Source organism: Mauremys mutica, chromosome 3, assembly GCF_020497125.1.
Source record: "Mauremys mutica isolate MM-2020 ecotype Southern chromosome 3, ASM2049712v1, whole genome shotgun sequence".
Lineage (NCBI taxonomy): Eukaryota > Metazoa > Chordata > Testudines > Geoemydidae > Mauremys > Mauremys mutica.
In genome coordinates, this window is record NC_059074.1 from 140,703,431 (window position 1) to 140,723,138 (window position 19,708).

Here is a 19,708-nt window from a genome sequence, read left to right on the forward strand (position 1 = left end):
GAGAGACTCTTCTTAACAGGCAGTATGATCTATTGCCCAGAGCATACCTAGAGCTGGGGTCTAGTCCTGTGTCTGCCACAGACTTGCTGTGTAACTTTGAGCATGTCTGTGTTTTAACCTGTCTGTACTTCAGTTTCCTCTTCTGTAAAATGGGGATAATAATGCTTGCTCACTTTTGTAAAGTGCTTTCGGATATTGGGTCTTTTAAAACACTATAATACTACTACTTTGGAGTTACACCTTTGACTTTTTAAGTTTTTTTTGCAGAAGTTTCCTGAATAGGGAAAACACCAATAACCAAGCAATTTACTGAAATGAATTGTACAACTGGCTGGAGAACAACAATTCTGTTTCATGGCAGCTTTTTAGGTTTGAAATTTGTTTTTGTTCCACATTGGAATGAAAATGAAACCTTTAGAAAAAAATTTGGAAAATACAATTGTGTCAAAATGTTCATTTTCAGATCAGAAAAATCAGGTTTCTGATTCAAATTGTTGTTTGTCTGCCTTTCTCTCTGGAATTGACCAGCAAGTCCATGCTAGACCTCAGAAATCTTCCCATTTGAAAATTTTTAGTTTAAGTGGATATATTTCCGTGGAGCGAAAATGTTTCAACAACAACAACAAAAATATATAATCTTCCAACCATCTCTAGTGAATTGTTAACAAGAATTGCTTAATAAATAGGCAAACGAGCTCTTAAATGAAAAGGATCCAGGCCCATCATCAGGATCGGCAAGAGTTTTGGAAACTTAAAACTCTCCTATTGATAGAACAGTAGATTTTTGGGCCAAATGAATCTCTGATGTTATTATACTGAAGTCTTAAGAGTAAGGTGACCAGACAGCAAGTGTGAAAAATCGGGACAGGGGGTGGGGAGGTAATAGGAGCCTATATAAGAAAAAGACCCAAAAATCAGGACTGTTCTTATAAAATCAGGACATCTGGTCACCCTACTTAAGAGTTGCATCATGGATGACTTTGTCCCTTAGTTTTGAAGTGTGTTTCATTCAGGGACAGTTGAATACATTTGGATAAAATAAGAGCTCGCTTGAACCTTCACTCATAACTCAAACCAAAAACCAAACTGCTATGGAAGTTCAAAAAAAGCTTTCTTTTTTTAGAGTTGTATTAAAAAGTGTTCTATTTTAATGCACTTCTGTAACTAGTGGATTTATTTGGGAACAGATACACAAGTAGTGAAATACTATGGGGTAAGATGAAATAGGATTAATACATTCCTTCTAACATAGCTATAGTCACTTCTTGTCAGACATCTGAATCTCAAACGTTTGAGTGAATGTACGATGAGTATCTAAACTGAACTTCTGAACCCTTTGAACCCCTGGAGGTCCAGCTGTTATTAATGCCATATGATTCTCTTTCTTTTTAAGGGGAAAATATTTCAGGTTTCTGAACTTTGAAAACACTAGAGATGGAAAAAAGAAATTCCTTTTACTTGATTTGTTCCTTCCCATGATGAGGGCTGTGCATATTGAGCCAATGTCACTCAATACATTTCATTTATGACAAAAGTTGGATTAAAAACAGCATTTAATAGGAACCGTTGCAGACTGCATTTACCTCAGAACTGGGAAAGCTCTTCCACTTTCCCATTATAAATGTGGTGCTGCAAAGTTGAGCATGGCAGGATGACAGTGGTCCTGCTTTGCTGTCATTTCTACTTAATCACAGGCAATTTCAGCGAGATTTGCCGAGCCTTCTTGCATGGTAATATCCAACTGGAGTGCAGATTTGGATCAGCAATTATTTTAGTAGGACTGACTTAAGTAGATTTATGAAGATGATTTGCCCCATTTGCTAAGTGTTCACTGACTGTTCATGTAAAGAGGATTTATTTTTTCCAAGTAAATTTCACTGAAATGCAGGAAATTAATGAAACCCATTCAAAACATATAGTGCAAATCATAGCATTTAAAGTGGAGCCAGTGGAAAGTTCTTACTAGTCTCCAGTTCATGATGTGAACTTTTGGATAGGATCTGCCAGAAATCACAGAGATGCCACATCTGTATGTTGGCTCCATATTTTTAAAAAAGCGCACTTTGCTCGACGAAAGTGGACGTATATTTGGGTGCTATATAAAGACATAATATCTTCACACCATAAAGCAGTCCTGTTCTGGGCTTCTGGTTGTATCATATGGAATGATGGCTAAGACATCAACCTAAATCAAGCACACTTTGCTTTACTTACAATGAAGGGAATTCACAGCTCATGTTTTCAGAGTGTAGGGGCCTGATTTTCCCTTGCCTTGCACATGGTGTGGTCATTTACACCTGGATGGGTCTATGAAGCTACCATTAGAATGATAGCATTTTACCTCTTCCCTGCACTTTGCACAGGTGTAAATGATAATAAGAGGCAAGGCAGTGGAAAATCAGACCCACTGGTGTGATGCAGCGTGATGACACGAAGTAGCTAGAATGCCAAGCCTTCTGTTTCCTGTTTAAAGGTGGTGCCTGGACAGAGTAGTAATTATCCACTGTGGTCAGTTGATTTGACATATGTTACTGTACAGACAACATTAACTCCAAGAACTGCCTGGTCAATTTCCTAATTTGTGTTTGGAGAGTAAAGGAACTCTGTAGAAGCTGCTTTTTTTTTATAATCTAAGTAATGACCTATTGTATTTACCCCAAATAGGTAAAACACATCTGTGACTGAATGCACCCTGTATTCACACCCTACTATTGTAATATTGTAATAATCTTTGTACAGCATGTGCCTTGTGAGGTATCAGAATAGCTCACTGATCAATAATATCCTGGTGAAATGTACGTAGCAATATTTATATGTAAAGTTATGAATGTAAGCTGAAATCATGACTGAAATGTGTTTACCAGACAAGTCAGGGAAGGAGGTAAACCTAGCAAACAACGACATGGAACCTCTTTCACCATGAGACTCCATGTCTGTCCTCACAGTGGGAAGGAACTTTATCTTGGGGCAACTCTCAGGAAAGTGCATTTCAAAGGGTGATTGGACTACAAAAGAGAGGGACAAAAACACCTCAGAGGATCTTTCTCTCTCTCTCTCCCTTTCTTTCTTTCCCCCTCTTTCACCTGAGACGACAAAGGAACCAGCCCTTTGATTATGGAATGGCGGGCGAGGGGAGAATCCTGGCTGGAGAATTTGGTCAGCCTTGTTGCTGGGATCATGTGGTGAGGATTTTTCCTTGAACCGAGTCTAGTTTAATTTTTAGCTACTAGAAGATGTCTTATCTTTATTTCTCCTGTAACCATTTCTGACTTTAATACCTGGTAGTTGTACTCACGTAAAATCTATTTCTTTGTAGTTAAATGAACTTGTTTTATTCTTTAAGCACAACACTGGATCAGTTCTGATTAAACTGAGCTGTTTGATAACTCCAGTTCAAGTAGGAGGCTGTTGAATATTGACCCCTTTCAAGGGTAACAGACCTACAATATCTGAACTGTGCAAAAGAGGGCTGGACAATGTAGACCACATGTTTGGGGGAAAATTCAGGACTGGCCGTGCGTTGCGTCACCCTGCAACTAGTAACCAAGGCTGGCGGAAGCCACAGTGTGGTCGGCGTGTTGCTGACAGGCTGCTGGCGTCATTGTTTCTAGACCAGCACTGCAGCTATATGCAGATGCTCAGGGTGTGATCTACAAGTTATTTGTGAGTGGCCCAGGTTGGAAGTTACAACAGCAAAGTATTGTGAGGCACCGAGGGTTACAGGTCACGTGGTGACACAACCGCTCACTAGTCTGATTGCACGCTGGAATGTGACAGTCTCTCAAGGGATACTTGGATGTAAAAACTCATCCAGTTGAAATAAATGACTGAAATGCTTTAGGATGAAGCACACACCAGGTTAAGAACTTTTAATTTTAAATTCAGGTAGAAACAAACTGTAGCAGCATTGGAGCAGGCTGAGAACAGCTGAGCTCTTATCTTTTCTGATCTTCTTAACCAGCACTTATTGTGACAGTGATATGCACTAACTTTAGCCCAGGACCAACTGCTAGCCTTGGGGACTCCTCTGAAGACTGCAGTGACTCTTGGCCTTCTACAAGCCTGGAGACCTGTCAATCATCTCAATATGTGACTGTCATGTTTAATGATTGACAGGTCTCCAAGCCAATTAAAAGGCCAAAACCCACATCTGCCATGAATTGTCACTTGCCAAGATACTACAGCAACAGCTATTCCAGTGCTCATGTTAGATCCAAAATTGCCATGGGCGAGTTTGCGAATATTCTGTAGTAACAAAAAGTGAAAATTGCCAAAAGTACTGTGCTGGCAAACTCAGGAAATACCAGACAGATAATGCAGATATAAATAATGCATTCCAAACAATGATCTTGGTCGAAGGGCTGAATTCAGTCAGAGGTACTATTCAGCTGCTAGCATCAAATCTACCAAACGTCCTTCATTTTAAGGGACATCACTAATTTTAATCTCAAAGTTACCTGTGTTCCATGCAAATTAGGCGTCTCTTCACTACTTACTGTTACTTCACTTGTGATGTAAATAACTTTTAATGAAACTGAGGTTCTAGGGAGAGTTGTTTACACTAAAAGAATCAATCCCACAGCTTTTTAGATTTCCTGCACGAATAATTTATTTTTGTTTTGGGCACTCATTTTGGGTCTTTATCACACGCTGCATCTCACATGTGGCCCATGTATGGTGGGTTGAAAGATGGGGTTAGCACCAACCTCCTATTGGGTAATGTCAACACCAACTGTGGCGGCGGAACATGCCAGTGCTGCCTCCTCAAAAACAAGCAGGAGGAGGAAAACCACCTCCTAGTGTTGGCCTCCCTGGTCTCTTCGTGGAGTTTCCAGCAGGCCAAAGGAGCATGACAGAGCTAAGCATCAATAAGAACCAAGCAAGACCAATCTTAGGGCCAGCCTCCCCTAGCCCCTCTGTCGCCCATTGACTTCTGTGGGACTTGAGCTGGGCCTATGATGAGGGTGAGGGGGAAACTTCTGGGACTAATCTCTGTTCTCCTTCAGACAGAAGGCTTTATATGATCATCTGGCCTTCCCTGCTCTGCATTATATATCCAAGCTTTACATGTAGAGCTGTAGTCAACCTTGTTAGTCATTCAAAATATTAAGGGAACAGCAAGGATGGTAGCAGTGAGGGATGGTACCAAAATCTTCCAGTGGTCCTCCCAACGTTGGTCTGTCACCAGTGTCCCGATCCAGCTCCTCATTTGCCGTATTTGCACTGAGTGGGTTCCTCTTGTGTGAGAGACCGATCCTCCTGGCTTTTCAGGAGGAGAGTAAAAGCTTGAATGCCAATTTCTCTTGAGATGTGAAAAACTGTAACAGTTTAGCTGTTGTTATGGTTGTAAAGATTGTTTTCTGTCACTGGCCAGGAAATATAATAGTGTCTTGAGTAATAGCAAGCTCATACTGAAACCTGGTATCATTGTATTCTGATTATTTGAGCCTACTTGGAGAGCAGGGACTCTTGAAAGTGCCCTGAAAATGTGCCTTGGGGATCATTTTCTATGCCTTTCCAAGGTGTGAGGAGTAGGCAGAGGCCACACTCACAGATGCATCAGGAAATGTTTTTCAGTTAAGATACAGAGATGTTCAGATTTTTAAATATTTATTATGTTGGGAGGAAACGATAATAAAACCCCTAGCTTCACATGTAACAGATGAGCAGCTACTCAGCATGGAACGTGCTCCAGTTCCAGCTGCCTCCTCTCTTGGAAAACCTGTTCGTAATCCTTTCTCTCACATGCACTCTGCGTGGCTCTCTGGTTTGACAGGTTGGGGAAGAACGGATGTAGTGGTGTGCTGAAAGGGGCTACTGGGGAAAGCGGCCTTAAACTTCTGCCACCATATCGAAGGGGAAGTTGGAACAATTTCCCTTCTGCTATTGAAATCCATTCCCCTTCTGTAGGCTACATTTTACATAGGGTATATGGAGCTTAAGGGAGGAAATATTTGATGATCCCCCTCTTAAAATATCCATTGAGCTGTTATTCAAAAAGCATGGGCACTTGAGCTAGTTACAGCTCAGAAGATCATCTTCATTCATAGATTCTACGCCTGGAAGGGATCTCCAGAGGTCATCGAGTCGAGTCCCCTGCCCTCATGGCAGGACCAAATACTGTCTAGACCATCCCAGATAGACATTTATCTAACCTACTCTTAAATATCTCCAGAGATGGAGATTCCACAACCTCCCTAGGCAATTTATTCCAGTGTTTAACCACCCTGACAGTTAAGAACTTTTTCCTAATCTCCAACCTAAACCTCCCTTGCTGCAGTTTAAGCCCATTCTGAGCACTAGTACTGAGTGTGTTTATTAGACACACAAATGATGATGATACTCCTGCTCTGCTTTTAGCTTTGTCAGCTCTTGTGATTTTATGACAAGTTTCATGATATTTGGTAGTTTTTCTTAAAGCTGCAATATGATTATGTGAGAATTGCAGCTATCCCTGAAGAGGGTGGGAAAAGTATGTTCCTACTTTTCCTGCTTATGGAGAAAAGCCTGAAAATATGAACCCTAAAGCCTCAAAAACCAGAAGGCAAATAAAAAGAACCCAGTGTTTGTTAATTTTAAAATGTTGTGACTTGTAAGACAACCACCATGATTTTGGGGGTCCTGACTCAGGATTTTGAATGCCTGTGTTTGGTAATACTGTGCTCTGGGGAGCTCACATGCATACTCTTCCCCATATGCTGCAAGAGGGTGTTTGCCACTAGCAAATGCAGCAAAGGTGAAACTGAAACAAAGAGAGAGTTGCCTTGGCAGCAGGTATCTGCATATGAGTGGAAAGGAAGGGGAGAAAGAATGGGCCAGAGTATGTTTGTTCATTTTACTTTGGGTCAGCAGCACACTCTCCGTTGTTGGGAAAGACAGAGTATAAACTCCATAAGGTCGGCAGAAACTCCTTATCCAATTCTGTATGTGCTATTTGAAGAGTATGCTGTTGGAGACTTTTTGAAATTGGCTAATTGCAGATCATTCAGGTTGACAGTACCTCTTTAAACTGTTTTGAGGCTTGGTTTAGATGCACCCGTTGCTGACAGCTGTTTCAAGCAATGTTTCAGTTTCCTGGTGTAGACAAGGCTTTAAAAGTATCAAATGTCAAAAAAAAAAAAAAAAAAAGTGCCAACCTCAACAGCTTTGAGGGGAATTATTTTTTGAGGCTTAGATGAATACATATTTTAGTTTCTTGCTGTCCAAACTACACTGTTCCTAACAGAATTCTCTTTCATTCATTGACCAAGCTATATCTAACAGTTACATTGTGGGTTGTATTTTGGGCATCTGAAGAAATACATGTTAACAAATGCGGCCACTGTTTGCACTCTCCTCTCCTTAACACATCACGTGCACACTGAAAAATGTAAATTGGGATTAAAAAAAATGTAAACTGGGATTAAAAACCCATAAACGGTCTGTCAGTGGAAGTGTTGGCAGCAAGTTAAAAACTTCTGTAAATCATTTCCACAGATATTTCTACTTTAAAGCCTGAGCAGGGAGATCTGCAATCACAAGGATCTCAGTCAGCCTGAAAAGTTATGGGTTACATTTTTAAAAGTGGCCTCTAATTTTGGGTGCCTCGGGTTTTGGATCTAGGGGCTGATTTTTCAGAGGTGATGAGCACCTGTAGTAACTTTTGATTTAGCAGGGAGGTGTGTGTTCTCTGCTTCTCAGTCTCAGGCATTGGGCATGGAGCATTAGAGGTCAGTTTTGAAAATAAGTGCTTATGAGCCAGACTGTCTCCTGTGCTGAGACCCACTTGACGCAGCAGGAGTGGGGTATTTGTGGCCATCAAAGAGCCAGTTGCAGTTTCTTGATTCTTGCTACCCTGGCTCTGACATGAATTTAAGCAGCCTAGAGGCTGCTGTAATTTAAGAAAGGTGGCAATGGATCTTAGGTGACCATACGACAGCTGTACACTGGTCTACTGGTGGTGTATTCCACCCACCCACCTCCTTTCCCATCATGCACCAAGATTCTCTCTGTATGTCCTGTATTGTGGAGTGGCTGGGGACTGGTGCAGAGGCTAGTTCCACTGGCTGTTTGCCATTGTAGACTCTCCTTAACCTTCCTCCTCCGGGGGAATTCTCAAGGCTAGATTCCAGCCCCTGTGCTCAGTAATTAGAAAAGAGAGAATATTAAGATCAAAACATTACATGAGAACATCATAATTCCAGCAGAACTGCCTTGTCCTGCCAATTTTCCCAGTGCCCAGGGATCCCTAGGCTATCTACCTCGTGAGCTACCAGCTGCCTGGCTCTGAAGCTTCCCTGATCTGCCCAGGTGCTCTTTTGGTGGGATGCTGGGCTGACTGGCCCCCAGGAACCCTGGCTTCCCAGGCGCTCTGGGATGCTTCCCTCCCTGGGCTTCATAGTTTCATAGAGTTTAAACCCAGAACAGGCCATGAGATCTTCTCATCTGACCGCCTATATTTCACATGTCATCATATTTCATGTTGTTACCCTGTATTGAGCCCAATAACTTGTTTGGCTAAAGCACATCCACCAGAAAGGCATCCAGTCTTGGTCTGAAACCATGAAGAGATGGAGAATCCACCACTTCCCTTAGTAGTTTGTTCCGGGGTTGATCACCCTCCCTGTTAATCATTTGTGCTTTATTGCCAATTTGAATTTGTCTGGCTTTAGCTTCCAGCCGTTGGTTCTTGGAGAAGGGCATACCGGTAGATTAGAGAGGCCTTTTGTACCCAGTATTTCCTCCCTAGGAAGGTATTTAAATGCTGTCATCAAGTCACCTCCCAATCTTCTTTTAGATAAACTGAACAGATTGAGGACTCTAGCTACACTGCAGACTTCTGTCAGCGTAGTTATGAGGGTCAGGGGTGTGCAGAACTGCGATCCCTAGTTGACATAGCTGTGCCAGTAGAAGATCCTAATGTAGATGCAGTTCTACTGGCAAAGTCACGCTTTTATCTTTATATCTTGGTTCTCTCCTGGGATTGTTTGACAGTATCAGTATGAAGTCTTGCTTTGCTGGTATATCTGCAGCCACACCAGCAGCATCTGGCCAGTATAGTATACCAATGTTCCTATACTGGTTAGGCGCTCCTAGTATGCATACCGCCCAAGTCTCTCTCTCTAAGGCATTGTCTCCAGCCCTCGAATAATTTCTGTGGCTCTTCTCTACACCCTTTCCAGTTTTTCAATGTTCATTTTAAATTGTGAACACCAGAACTATATACAGTACTCCTGTATCAATTTTCACTAATGCCATATACACAGGTAAAATCACCTCCTCCTCCTCCTCATTACTCCCCTGTTTATACATCTGAGGATTGCATAAGCCCATTTTGCCACAGCTTTGCATATGGCGCTTATGTTGAGGTGCTCCTCCATGGCCTCCGTTCCTTGCTCCTAGATGTAGAATTTTGTTTTAATATAGGCAAATGCACATTTTGGTTTGACTTGGCCCAGCTCACCAAGTGATCCAGATCGCTCTGTATGACTGCCCTGTCGTCCTCATTATTTACCACTCCACCAAAGTGGCATCCACAAATTTAATCAATAGTAATTTTGTATTTACTTCCATATAATTGAAGAGAATGTTGAATAATCAGTCATTGTACCAATCCTTGTGGAACCCCACTAGTAACACTCCCCTTTACTGATGAATCCCAGTTGACAACTACTTTTTTGAGGTCTGTCAGTGAACCAGTTCTTAATCCATTTAATATATGCTCTATTGATACTTTATAGTGCTAATTTTTCAATCAGAATGTTATGATGATGATGTTCGTTGTATCTCAGGCTGATTCCCAAGGAACTGTTCTGAAAGGCGTCTGACAGCATAGCTGAAAACATTATGCTGAACAGTCAGTGCCAACTTGTGACGGGAAAGGCCTCTGAAGCTTCTCCGTCATCCAGAACACGAGCCGTCATGCCGTCGTGGAACTGACGTACCATCAGGATGAATCTGTCAGGGCACCCAAACTTCGACATGATGCGCCACAGACCTTCGCGACTGACAGTGTCAAAAGCCTTGGTAAATCCACGTCACGATTCTGCTCTTGACACTTCTCTTGGAGCTGACGAACTGCAAAGATCATGTCCACTGCGGAAGCCGCACTGTGTCTCGGGTAGTAAACCCTGTTCCAGGTGGTCAATCAGGCGATTCAGCAACACTCGTGCAAGGATCTTGCCTGCGCTAGAAAGCAGTGATATTCCTCTATGATTATCACAGACTTTTCGATTTCCTTTCCTCTTGTAGAGGTGTACGATGGACGCGTCTTTCAATTCCTCACCATCCTTATAGATTTCTGCTGGAATCGCATCAGATCCTGATCCGTTTTCATCAAACCAGTCCTGCTGTTTCCTGTGTGAGGGTCCAAGAACCTTTAGTGCAGAAAAGTGCACAATATTTCGGAAGCGTTCCCAGTTCCTTCGAGATCTTCATCTTTTTCATCACAGCTTTATTTCCCTGCGGACGTGCTTGATGTGAAGGCTTAATTTAGAGATAAGTCTATGATCAGTCCAACAGTCAGCACTCGGCATGGCCTTAGTCACCCTTACATCCTGTCTGTCTTTCCTCCGCACGATGACATAATCAATGAGATGCCAGTGCTTGGAACGTGGGTGCATCCAGGACGTCTTTTTGCGAGTGGGCAGGCGGAAGATGGTATTGGTGATGATCAGATCATGAGCCGCACATGTCTTCAATAGTAGTAGTCCATTGCTGTTGCATTTGCCGATTCCATTTTTTCCAATGACGCCATCCCAGGCAGAGTGATCGGATCCTACTCTCGCGTTAAAATCGCCAAGTAGAATCAGCCTGTCGGTGCGCTTCACGGATGAAAGTAGGGCATCGAGATCTTCATAAAACTTGTCCTTTACTTCATCCGGATTCGTCATTGTGGGTGCGTAAGTGCTGATTAGTATAACTCGCTTTTTTCTCGGTAGTGGAAGATGCAGTGTCATGAGTCGATCGTTCACGCCCTTGGGAAGACTGGCAAGTTTGCGGACAAGATGATTCTTAACCGCAAAGCCAACTCCAGATTCACGACGTTCGTCACTGCTACGTCCACACCAGAAGAATGTGTAACCACCCCCTATTTCTGTGAGCTGACCTTCGTTGGCTAGACGAGTTTCACACAGGGCCGCAATATCGATGTTAAATCTTGCGAGCTCTCTAGCGACCAGGGCTGTTCTTCTTTCTGGTCGATCTGCTGAGGGGTTGTCTAGAAGCGTGCGTACGTTCCATGTACCAATAATAAGTGGTGTCACCTTGCGTTTTGTTGCTTGGGGTGTATGGGGTGTTCAGGGAGGGGTAGCACCTCTGGTGTAGGGGCCTGTCGTGTCCCTTCAGGGCAGCTCGTCCACCTTTGGTCCCCACCTGTCACTCAGCTCTTACCTCTGGCTCCCTGTAGCTGTAGCATGCGCAGCGGCCACACCCCGGGCAACAGCTTCGACAGGCTGGCTAAACCAGGTTGAGGGTAGCCGTCGGGCATAGACCTTCGGTGAGATGGGGCCTTGTCTATCCCGAGCATGTGAAGACAGACTTTGGAATAAGACCAACGGTCATGAAGGCGGTTTCTGCAAGCGACGTGGTACGCTAAGAGCACGGCAAGACGCGAAAGACGCCCTGGTCAACCACTGCACCTAGCCCATCTCCAACCGTCTCGACTTTTGTCCTGCCATTGGAGCAAGATGGAATCTGGGAAGAGAGAGTGAGGCTGACTATGCGCACCTCTCCCTCACTTTAACCCAATTCACGCGCAAGTCTTGACATCCCTCCAATTCCCGTAAACTTTAAAGTCCTGTGGCGATGGGCGAGCGACGAAGTAGCAGGTGTGGATACACTGGGAGCTGTAGCCGTGGACCTGCACACAGGCGGCTCAGGTCTAATGGTCGTCGTCTTGCTGACCGAAGCAACAGCTGGATTCGGCATCTACCTGAGTGACTGAGCAGCCCTCTTTAGGACTGCACTGCTCACCTCCATAGTAAGAGGAAGGGGCTAGAAAAGGTGCCCTAAACATTGTTTGCTTCATAGAACCCTGGCCAGCTTACCGCGGCTGGAGGGGATCCCATCTTATGCGGTCGAATAACAAAATTTCAAGCAACAAAACGCAAGGTGACACCACTTATTATTGGTACATGGAATGTTATATGTACTAAATCAAACACCAAACAGAAAGTCTATGTATGTACAACCTACACAGTTACCTTTATCAACCAAACTTGTAATCTCATTAAAGAATAAAATCAGGTTTGTTTGACAAGACGTGGTTACAAACCATGCTGACTGATATTAATTATATTCGTATTCTTTATCCTTTGAATCCTGTATCAGCTTTTCCATTATTTGACATTTGCTGGGCAGGGCAAAACCCGCCTAAAGTTCCCAGGTCATCCTGCTTATGCTTTTTAAATATTGGCACAATATTAGCAGTCTTGTGGAATTTCCTTGGTATTCCAAGATTTATTAAAAATTAGCATTAGTAGATTTCCTCAGCCAACTCCTTTAGGACTCTTGGGTGCAAGTTATCCAGGCATGTCAATTTAAAATATTTACCCTTAGTAGATGTGATCTAACCTCCTCCTCAGCTACTAATAGACTGAAATATATTTCATTATCCTAATATGCTTTGAATAAATCATCCTGTTTTCCAAATACTTCCTTTTCTGCATCATTATAAATAATTTTACCATCTCCATCCAGCAATGTGTCTCTATCATTGATAAAATTTCTTTCGTTTCTAATATATATTTGAAAAAACCAAACAAACAAACCCTCCTCCCCCTCCTTATTATTGTCCTTAGCCCTGCCAGCCATGGAATTTTCCCTGATATCTTTAACTTCCTTTATCAATTTTCTGCACTTCCTAACCTCTAATGTATATCAGTTGCTATCTATTCTCTTCCCTTCCCCACCCCCCGTTGCCATTTGTTATATATTGCTTTTTTACTTCTAACGGCTGCCTTCACTACGCCAGTGAACGAAGATGGGCTTTTAGCCAAAGTTTTCCTCTTTCTTGATTGTGGGGAATTATGGCTTTTTGGCATCTAATAGACTCTTCTTAAAGAACTCCCACTTTTCATTCACATTTTTCTGTCTAATTTTTTTCCTCCCAATCAACTTCACTCAATTTTCCTCAGCTTTGAGAAACTAGCCTTTTTGAAGCACTAAGTATATGTATTACTGGTTGGGCTTATCCTGTGTTTGCCCATATTGCATGTAATCGGGTCATAAACACTGGTCAGTAGGCAACTGCCAACTTGAAGTCCAGTGATGTATTCATCATAATGAGGTCCAAAATAGAGTAACCTCATTGTTGAGTGCACTCCTTTTTGTGTTAGAAAATTATCTAATGACGTTTTATGACTGGCTGCATGAGTTCTACCAAATTAAATCCCCACAACAAATTTTTTCTTTTGCACACAATACAGATAGGTGCTTAAGGAGTACTCCTAATGTTCTCTGGTTGGACTCGGTGGTCTCTAACAGACCCCCACCAGTTCCCTTGCTGGGAATTTAGTTAGCATGTTGATCCATGTGTACTTAAGATCCTGCACTTCTAAGTAACCTCCCCCTGACCTTTTTTTACCTGCTCTGTTCTTCCTAAACAGGATATGGCCCGTGATTTTTAAATTCCAATCATGGAAATCATCCCACTAGGTTACAATAATGCCAATTATATCAAATTTTATCTTCTCAGTGAGAAGTGGACTGTCCAACTCTGTGGGATACCCATCTGGTGAGTTCATAGCTGCCCAGCTCCCCAGGCTGCATATCTGGCAGGCACATGGACTACACATGTCTCCAGGAAGTCTGTCTCTCTCCCTCCCCCGCCCCCCAAGGCAATTGGGTAGCTCGGAAGCCAGCCTGGAGCTAACCAGAAATTTTCCCCAAAAATCAATTTGTTTCTCCAAAATGTAACTCTTCTAAAATTTCCATTCCATGAAAAAATTTGCATTTCTAACTTTTCATTCCAATGTGGAACGAACAAACTAACCCATAAATAAAAAAATTAAAAAACCGGGAAATGCCAAATCTTTTACAGGATGGAAATTCTGGTTTCTGCCTGTCTACAAGAAGCCGCCTTGCTCTGTTTCTAGCCAAGGTTTGCAGATTCAGCAGGTGGAATTTTCAAAATCCATGTAGGCCTTGGACTAGCTCGGATCGCATTAAAATAAATGGGAGTTTTCTCACTGACTTTGTGGGAACAGAACTAGGCCGTCATCTAACAAGTTTAGCACAAAGTTCTGATAAGCAGCCAAAATTTGGGGTGTTTATCTGAATGAAACCATGAAATCTTTTGAAGTTCACCCACCATTACTTACTGTAACTAAACAATAACTCAAGAAAAGGAATACAAATTTAAGTGCTAGTCAAAAATCTAGTTGTGATACTTAACCTGGCTTCCTGCTAGAAAGATAAACAAATAGTTTGATACTCCATGTTAAATTAGGACATTGTATATTGGCAGCAGATGACTCGAATTTGTTTACAAATTAAAATAATAGATTATGGTCCTTGCCTTCCAGACAGAATTTTCAAAGTGGGTCTGGGCAATGCACAAAAGGCAAAAAAAAACCCTACTCCTCTGTTTGTTTCGTTTATCCTGATTGTATAATAATGCTGTACTCAAAAGGACATGCAGTCTGTTTAGACTCCAAATTATACATTCCTTAAAGGATGATAACCCCTCTGCATGTTCCAGGGATCAAAGTAATCCCGTAGGAATGCACAGAATTTACCTTAATGTAAGGAATATGTATTTCTGGGCTGAACATAGTCATAGGGTCCCTTTAACAGTAATTTATTTAGAAAATGATTCATTATACAGTGTAACAGACATTTATCCAGGAACGATTTATTGACCATTGAGCAGCAAAATTAAAGTTTCAATCCATGACAGGTATGTTAGTCAGATATGAGTGGGATTGAAACATGCTGTGCCTGCTTTTGGGAAACGCCTGAAGGGACTGTGATTCTTGATTTTTGCACCTGCCACAGTATCAGAAGTACATTTTTTAACAATAAAAGGAATAATATGTCTAAATGTATGAGTGAAATGGTCAAAATGCAAACTAGTCTGATTTTGGGTTTTCCCATGTAACTACATCCATAGCGTTGCTGAGCGTTGATACTAATGTTCCCATTAGAAAAACTGATTCCCTCCATTTTCTTTTGACAGCTGTGAGACTTTCTATTGCTGTCCAATGGCATAATCCCCAAATTCCTCGTATGAGCAACTGGTTCAATAGACTGTGGGACACTCTTAATAAGGAAACAACACAACACTAAAGATTTTTTTAAAAAAATCTTTAACTGGCTACCTGGGCATCATTTATTATATTTACTGCCTCTAATGCACATGCCTCAAAGCCAGAAAGGTTACTTTCCTCTCACCCATGTTGAGAAATTGTTGTTTAGTTACAGCCTTTGCTTTTGTCTGTGTGAATTGTTATTGTTTTGTTTTTTCAAATTTGTGTATTTTAATTTCACATATAAATGAAGTCAGTGGAGTTGCCTCTGGAATGCATTTGTCCCACTAATTTTAACATGCTGGTATACTTTTTTTTTCAGCTGAACACACTGTACTTGAGGAAGGAATGTTTTCTTACATGCTTTTTCTTATGTACATATCCGTGAAAAGGTTTTGTTCTCAGTGTTGGGGGACTCTGCCAGCTAGTGAGCAAATATTGGCTGTCTCCCCAAGACCTCAGTCAATAACTTAAATGTTTTCCTACCTGATTATACTACAATGCAAAAGATAACTCAAATATCTGTTTAATCTATTGAATGTCTTTGTGCACGTTGTGGTAGAAGCTTTGGCTCTTGTGTACCTCCTATCAGTAAGAAAGAGTAGCCTGAAAACATTCTAGATTCTGTGCTTAGCAATGAGCTTTGCTCCACATTTCTGAAATGTAAGGTCTATAGTTTAAATTTTATTCTGTATATTAATCCCTCATCAATTGCTGTTATTACAGTTAAGAGGCTCAGAGGCATAAGCATGATGACCAAATTTATCCCTGCTGCAACTCCTGTGCCAGAGTTAACATAAGCATAGTTTGTGTAGAAAAGCAATATCTGATTGCAAAAGAGGCCTTCAGAGATCATTAATCTTTCAACAAAACCACAGTCTTTGTGAATTGCTAAACAATGGGGGATTTTTCAGGGACTTCTGCTCCTAAATCCCTTAGGTATTTTTGACCGTTCTACCCTAGAGCAGTGGTTCTCAAACTTTTTTTTTCATGGACCACTTGAAAATTGCTGACGGACTCAGTGGACCACTTAATGGTCTTTCCAAATGTTTGTACCATTAGCTAACTATTGTAAAGTGCTTTGGATAAGAGCGCTATATAAAAAAAAGTAATAATAATTAGCATTTTTTGTTCTACAAATAAAAGCACACAACTCATATTTTAATATTAGTAGTCTTACCTTTCTAATGTGATGGATGTGCCCTCTCTCCCCCCATTGCAGCAGCCCCCAAGCTGGGGCTGGGAAAGACGGGGGTCTCTCCCTCTCTCCCCCAGGGTGGCAGCCCCCGAGCTGGGTCTGGGAAGGAGGTGGGGGAGTCTCTCCCCTGCCACAGCAGCCACAGATCTGAGGCTGGGAAGTCGGATCATCTCTCCCCGGCAGCCACAGTCTTGTAGCTGGGGAAAGTCACCCCTTTCTCTGGCCGCCGGAGCCCTGCACATCCCAAATTCTCCCCACCTCCTCTTCTCACCCCATTGCCCCCACCCACCTGCCCCTTATTCCCCCCAGGCACCACCTCACCTTACATGTGCATCTTCTCCAGGGTCCAGGCACCTAATTATAGAGCCATGCCTGCACTGCTCCACTAATTAGGTGGGTTGCCCTTCATTCTCTCATGTGCGGCCGCCCAGGTGCACACCTTGGAGGGAACTATCTGCGGACCACCTGAATGGAGCTCACGGACCACAGTTTGAGAACCTCTGCCCTAGAGCATCTGATGAGTGCAATCTCCGTGCTCCCCATCCCTGTTACCCTCCATTCGCCATGCTAAGGCAATTGTAGGTCAAACTCTACCCTCACTTGCACCTTGTACAGCCCCATTGATTTCAATGGGTTTCCATGGGGGAGAAATTATGACTGATTTGGCCCTCTGATTTCTAGTGATGCTTTTTTTTTAAATTGGTCCCACGATGCTTGCTGCCTCAAGATTCCATATCTGCTAATTTGAGAGAAAGAGAAAAAGAAGTGAAGCTATTCCCTCTCCCCCCTCCCCCCCGCAACCCAACTGTCCCCTGAAATGGATACATGCATTGAGAAAAATTGCTAGCAATAGATTCAATAATCCCTCAGCACCTGTTACATAAGGCTCCTAGTGTTTAATCTTAGCTTTTACTCTAAGGGCAGAGAAAATAAAAGTGGACAGCATTAATCTTCTGACTTCTAGTATAGTCAGGACTGCCAGGCACAGTGGAGATGACCTCAGGATGATTTACTGTTTTGCATGTTTCTTACTTCCCCGAAAGCTCGACACAAGAGAAGATCTGATTTATAGAGTCTATATCTTGGCTAATGGGGGGAGGGAGGGAGGAAGCTGATGTGGCTGCACTATCTGCGGCAGTAAATTCAAACAACACGAGTTGGCTTTTTTGTCTCTCACCTGCCCCTTTAAAATAAATAAATAAACAGCAAACGAAACACTAGATTATTTTAGGCTCAGGAGCTTATAAATCCAAAATAAAAAGACTTTTTTATATATTTAACACCATTATAAATGCTGGCGGCAAAGCGGGGTTTGGGTTGGAGGCTGACAGCTTGCGACCCCCATGTAATGACCTCGCGACCCCCTGAGAGGTCCTGACCCCTAGTTTGAGAACCCCAGGTATAGATAGTGTCTACACTGAAGTGCTACAGTGGCACAGCTGTGCGTCTGTAGTATTTTAAGTATAGACAAGCCTAAAGCCTTAATGTTTTCTTAAGAGAGCAATCCATTCAACAGCTGGATGACTTTCCATTGAGATTGCTAGGGAAGAACAGGTGGCCCCTTAAAATTGCGAAGTCTTTGTATTTTAAAAAAAAACAAGTATACATTAGCCAGACTACCGCCAGCTTGGCTTGTAAGTATCTGTCTCTTCAACATGTAAGTATCTGTCTCTCTTTAAAATGTAAAAGGACAATAGTACTGTAAGACAATTTTTTTAAAATGTCCATCTGTTTAATTGCCTATGTGGCTTGCAGCAAATCCAGGTTTGGAACAAAATCAGTTCTTGTTCCCTGGGCAACTGCAAGGTATACATGATAATCTCTGTAGTGCTACTGTCACAGGCAGATTCCAGCCACACTGTTATCTTGATGGCAGCTGAGCAATGAAAGTTCAGTGGTACAGGCAGAACCCTTAGCTCAGTCTGTGTGGTTGGCTACATCAGGTATCTAAACAAGGAGTGAATTTATTTTTGGAACAAAGGGCAGATGACAATTAGTGAGGAGTCCCTGGTTTGACACAGTATTCAGAGAACTTACTTTGGGGGAAAGGTGCTTTGCCATCTGCTTCCCTGCAAGCATGAAAGCAGTAGAGAATCTCCTTGCAAGCTAAGAAAAAGTTACTTAAGTGGCAAATATAATAGTGGAAAATATAGAGGAGGGCCAAAGAGCTGGCTAATGAGCATTAGAAAGGAACAAGGTGTGTATTTGAGTTTCTTCTCTGAACTCATCTTTATTGAATTTTTATATGGGAAAAGGCCAAAGAGATGTAATCATTAAATGTCTGAAGTAAATGCACAGAAGAAAAGGTACATGGTGAAAATGTAAAAGTATCTGCATCTCTTGGTCACGGTATTTGTGAACAAGTATCTTAGAACAAGTTAGTATAAAAACACTGTATACTATCTTGTGGGCCCCAGAGTGACCCACAAGATAAGTGTTCAGCTAGTCATGAGCAGGGCCCAATCTGGTAGGCAGCCTCTAAGCATGCCTACCAGATCAGGTCCCTTTCAAAATCTGGCAGGAGGAGTGGAGGTGATGGTTATAGTGGGTGGGGCAGTGGTAAAAATGCCCAGTGACTGTTCTGCTGAGGATAAATACTTTACTAGTCTTTGGGCCAGAAGGAGTGAGAATGACTGTGTGGTCTAGTGGTTAGAATATCCACCTGCAAGGTGACCCCGCCCGCAGGTCCAGTCTCCCTGGTCCAGTCACTTTTCCATTCTTTATCCAGAGTGCAACAGCTTCAACAAGAAAGATGGAGGGAGCCCCACATGAGAATTCCCATAGTTCAGTGATTAGAGAACTTTCCTGAGAGGTAGGAGATCCCTGTTCAAATCCTTCTCCTTCTCTGATTCAGAAGGGGGAATTGAGCCAGGGTCTCCTATGTCCTAGGTAAGTGCTCTAACTTCTGGGCTAATTAGGTGTGTGGAGTCACTGCCTCCACTTTCTGCTGCTGTTTTGCATGGAGTCAGGCAGATGACTAACTCATGCCTGCAAGGAACAGTTATGCCGCCTGCAGTCAGACAGCTGGTTCCAGTTCATGGATTGGAAAGTAGAAATAAGTGCTTCCCTGCAGCCCACAGTTAAGGCCCTTATCTCCATGAGAGGGGCAGGGCTTAGGACACACTCCTCTGGTTGGCATCTTCCATTGACTAACTTAGGCAACTCTCCTCTTAGCACGCTGGCTTGTGTGGGTCATATTCTAGGTGGCTACCTCTCCCCTTTCATTGCACGGGGAGCCTAGGCACCTAACTTTGTTTTGTGGATTGCGATGTTGTTTTCCTGT

The 19,708-nt window shown here is 42.6% G+C and overlaps 1 protein-coding gene across 6 annotated transcripts in view; it reads left to right on the plus strand.

Annotated features, from left to right (window-relative positions):
* The window catches only part of KIF26B (kinesin family member 26B), a 417,971-nt gene that overhangs the window by 169,229 nt on the left and 229,034 nt on the right, over window positions 1-19,708 (plus strand). The gene's annotated exons all lie outside the window — the stretch shown is intronic.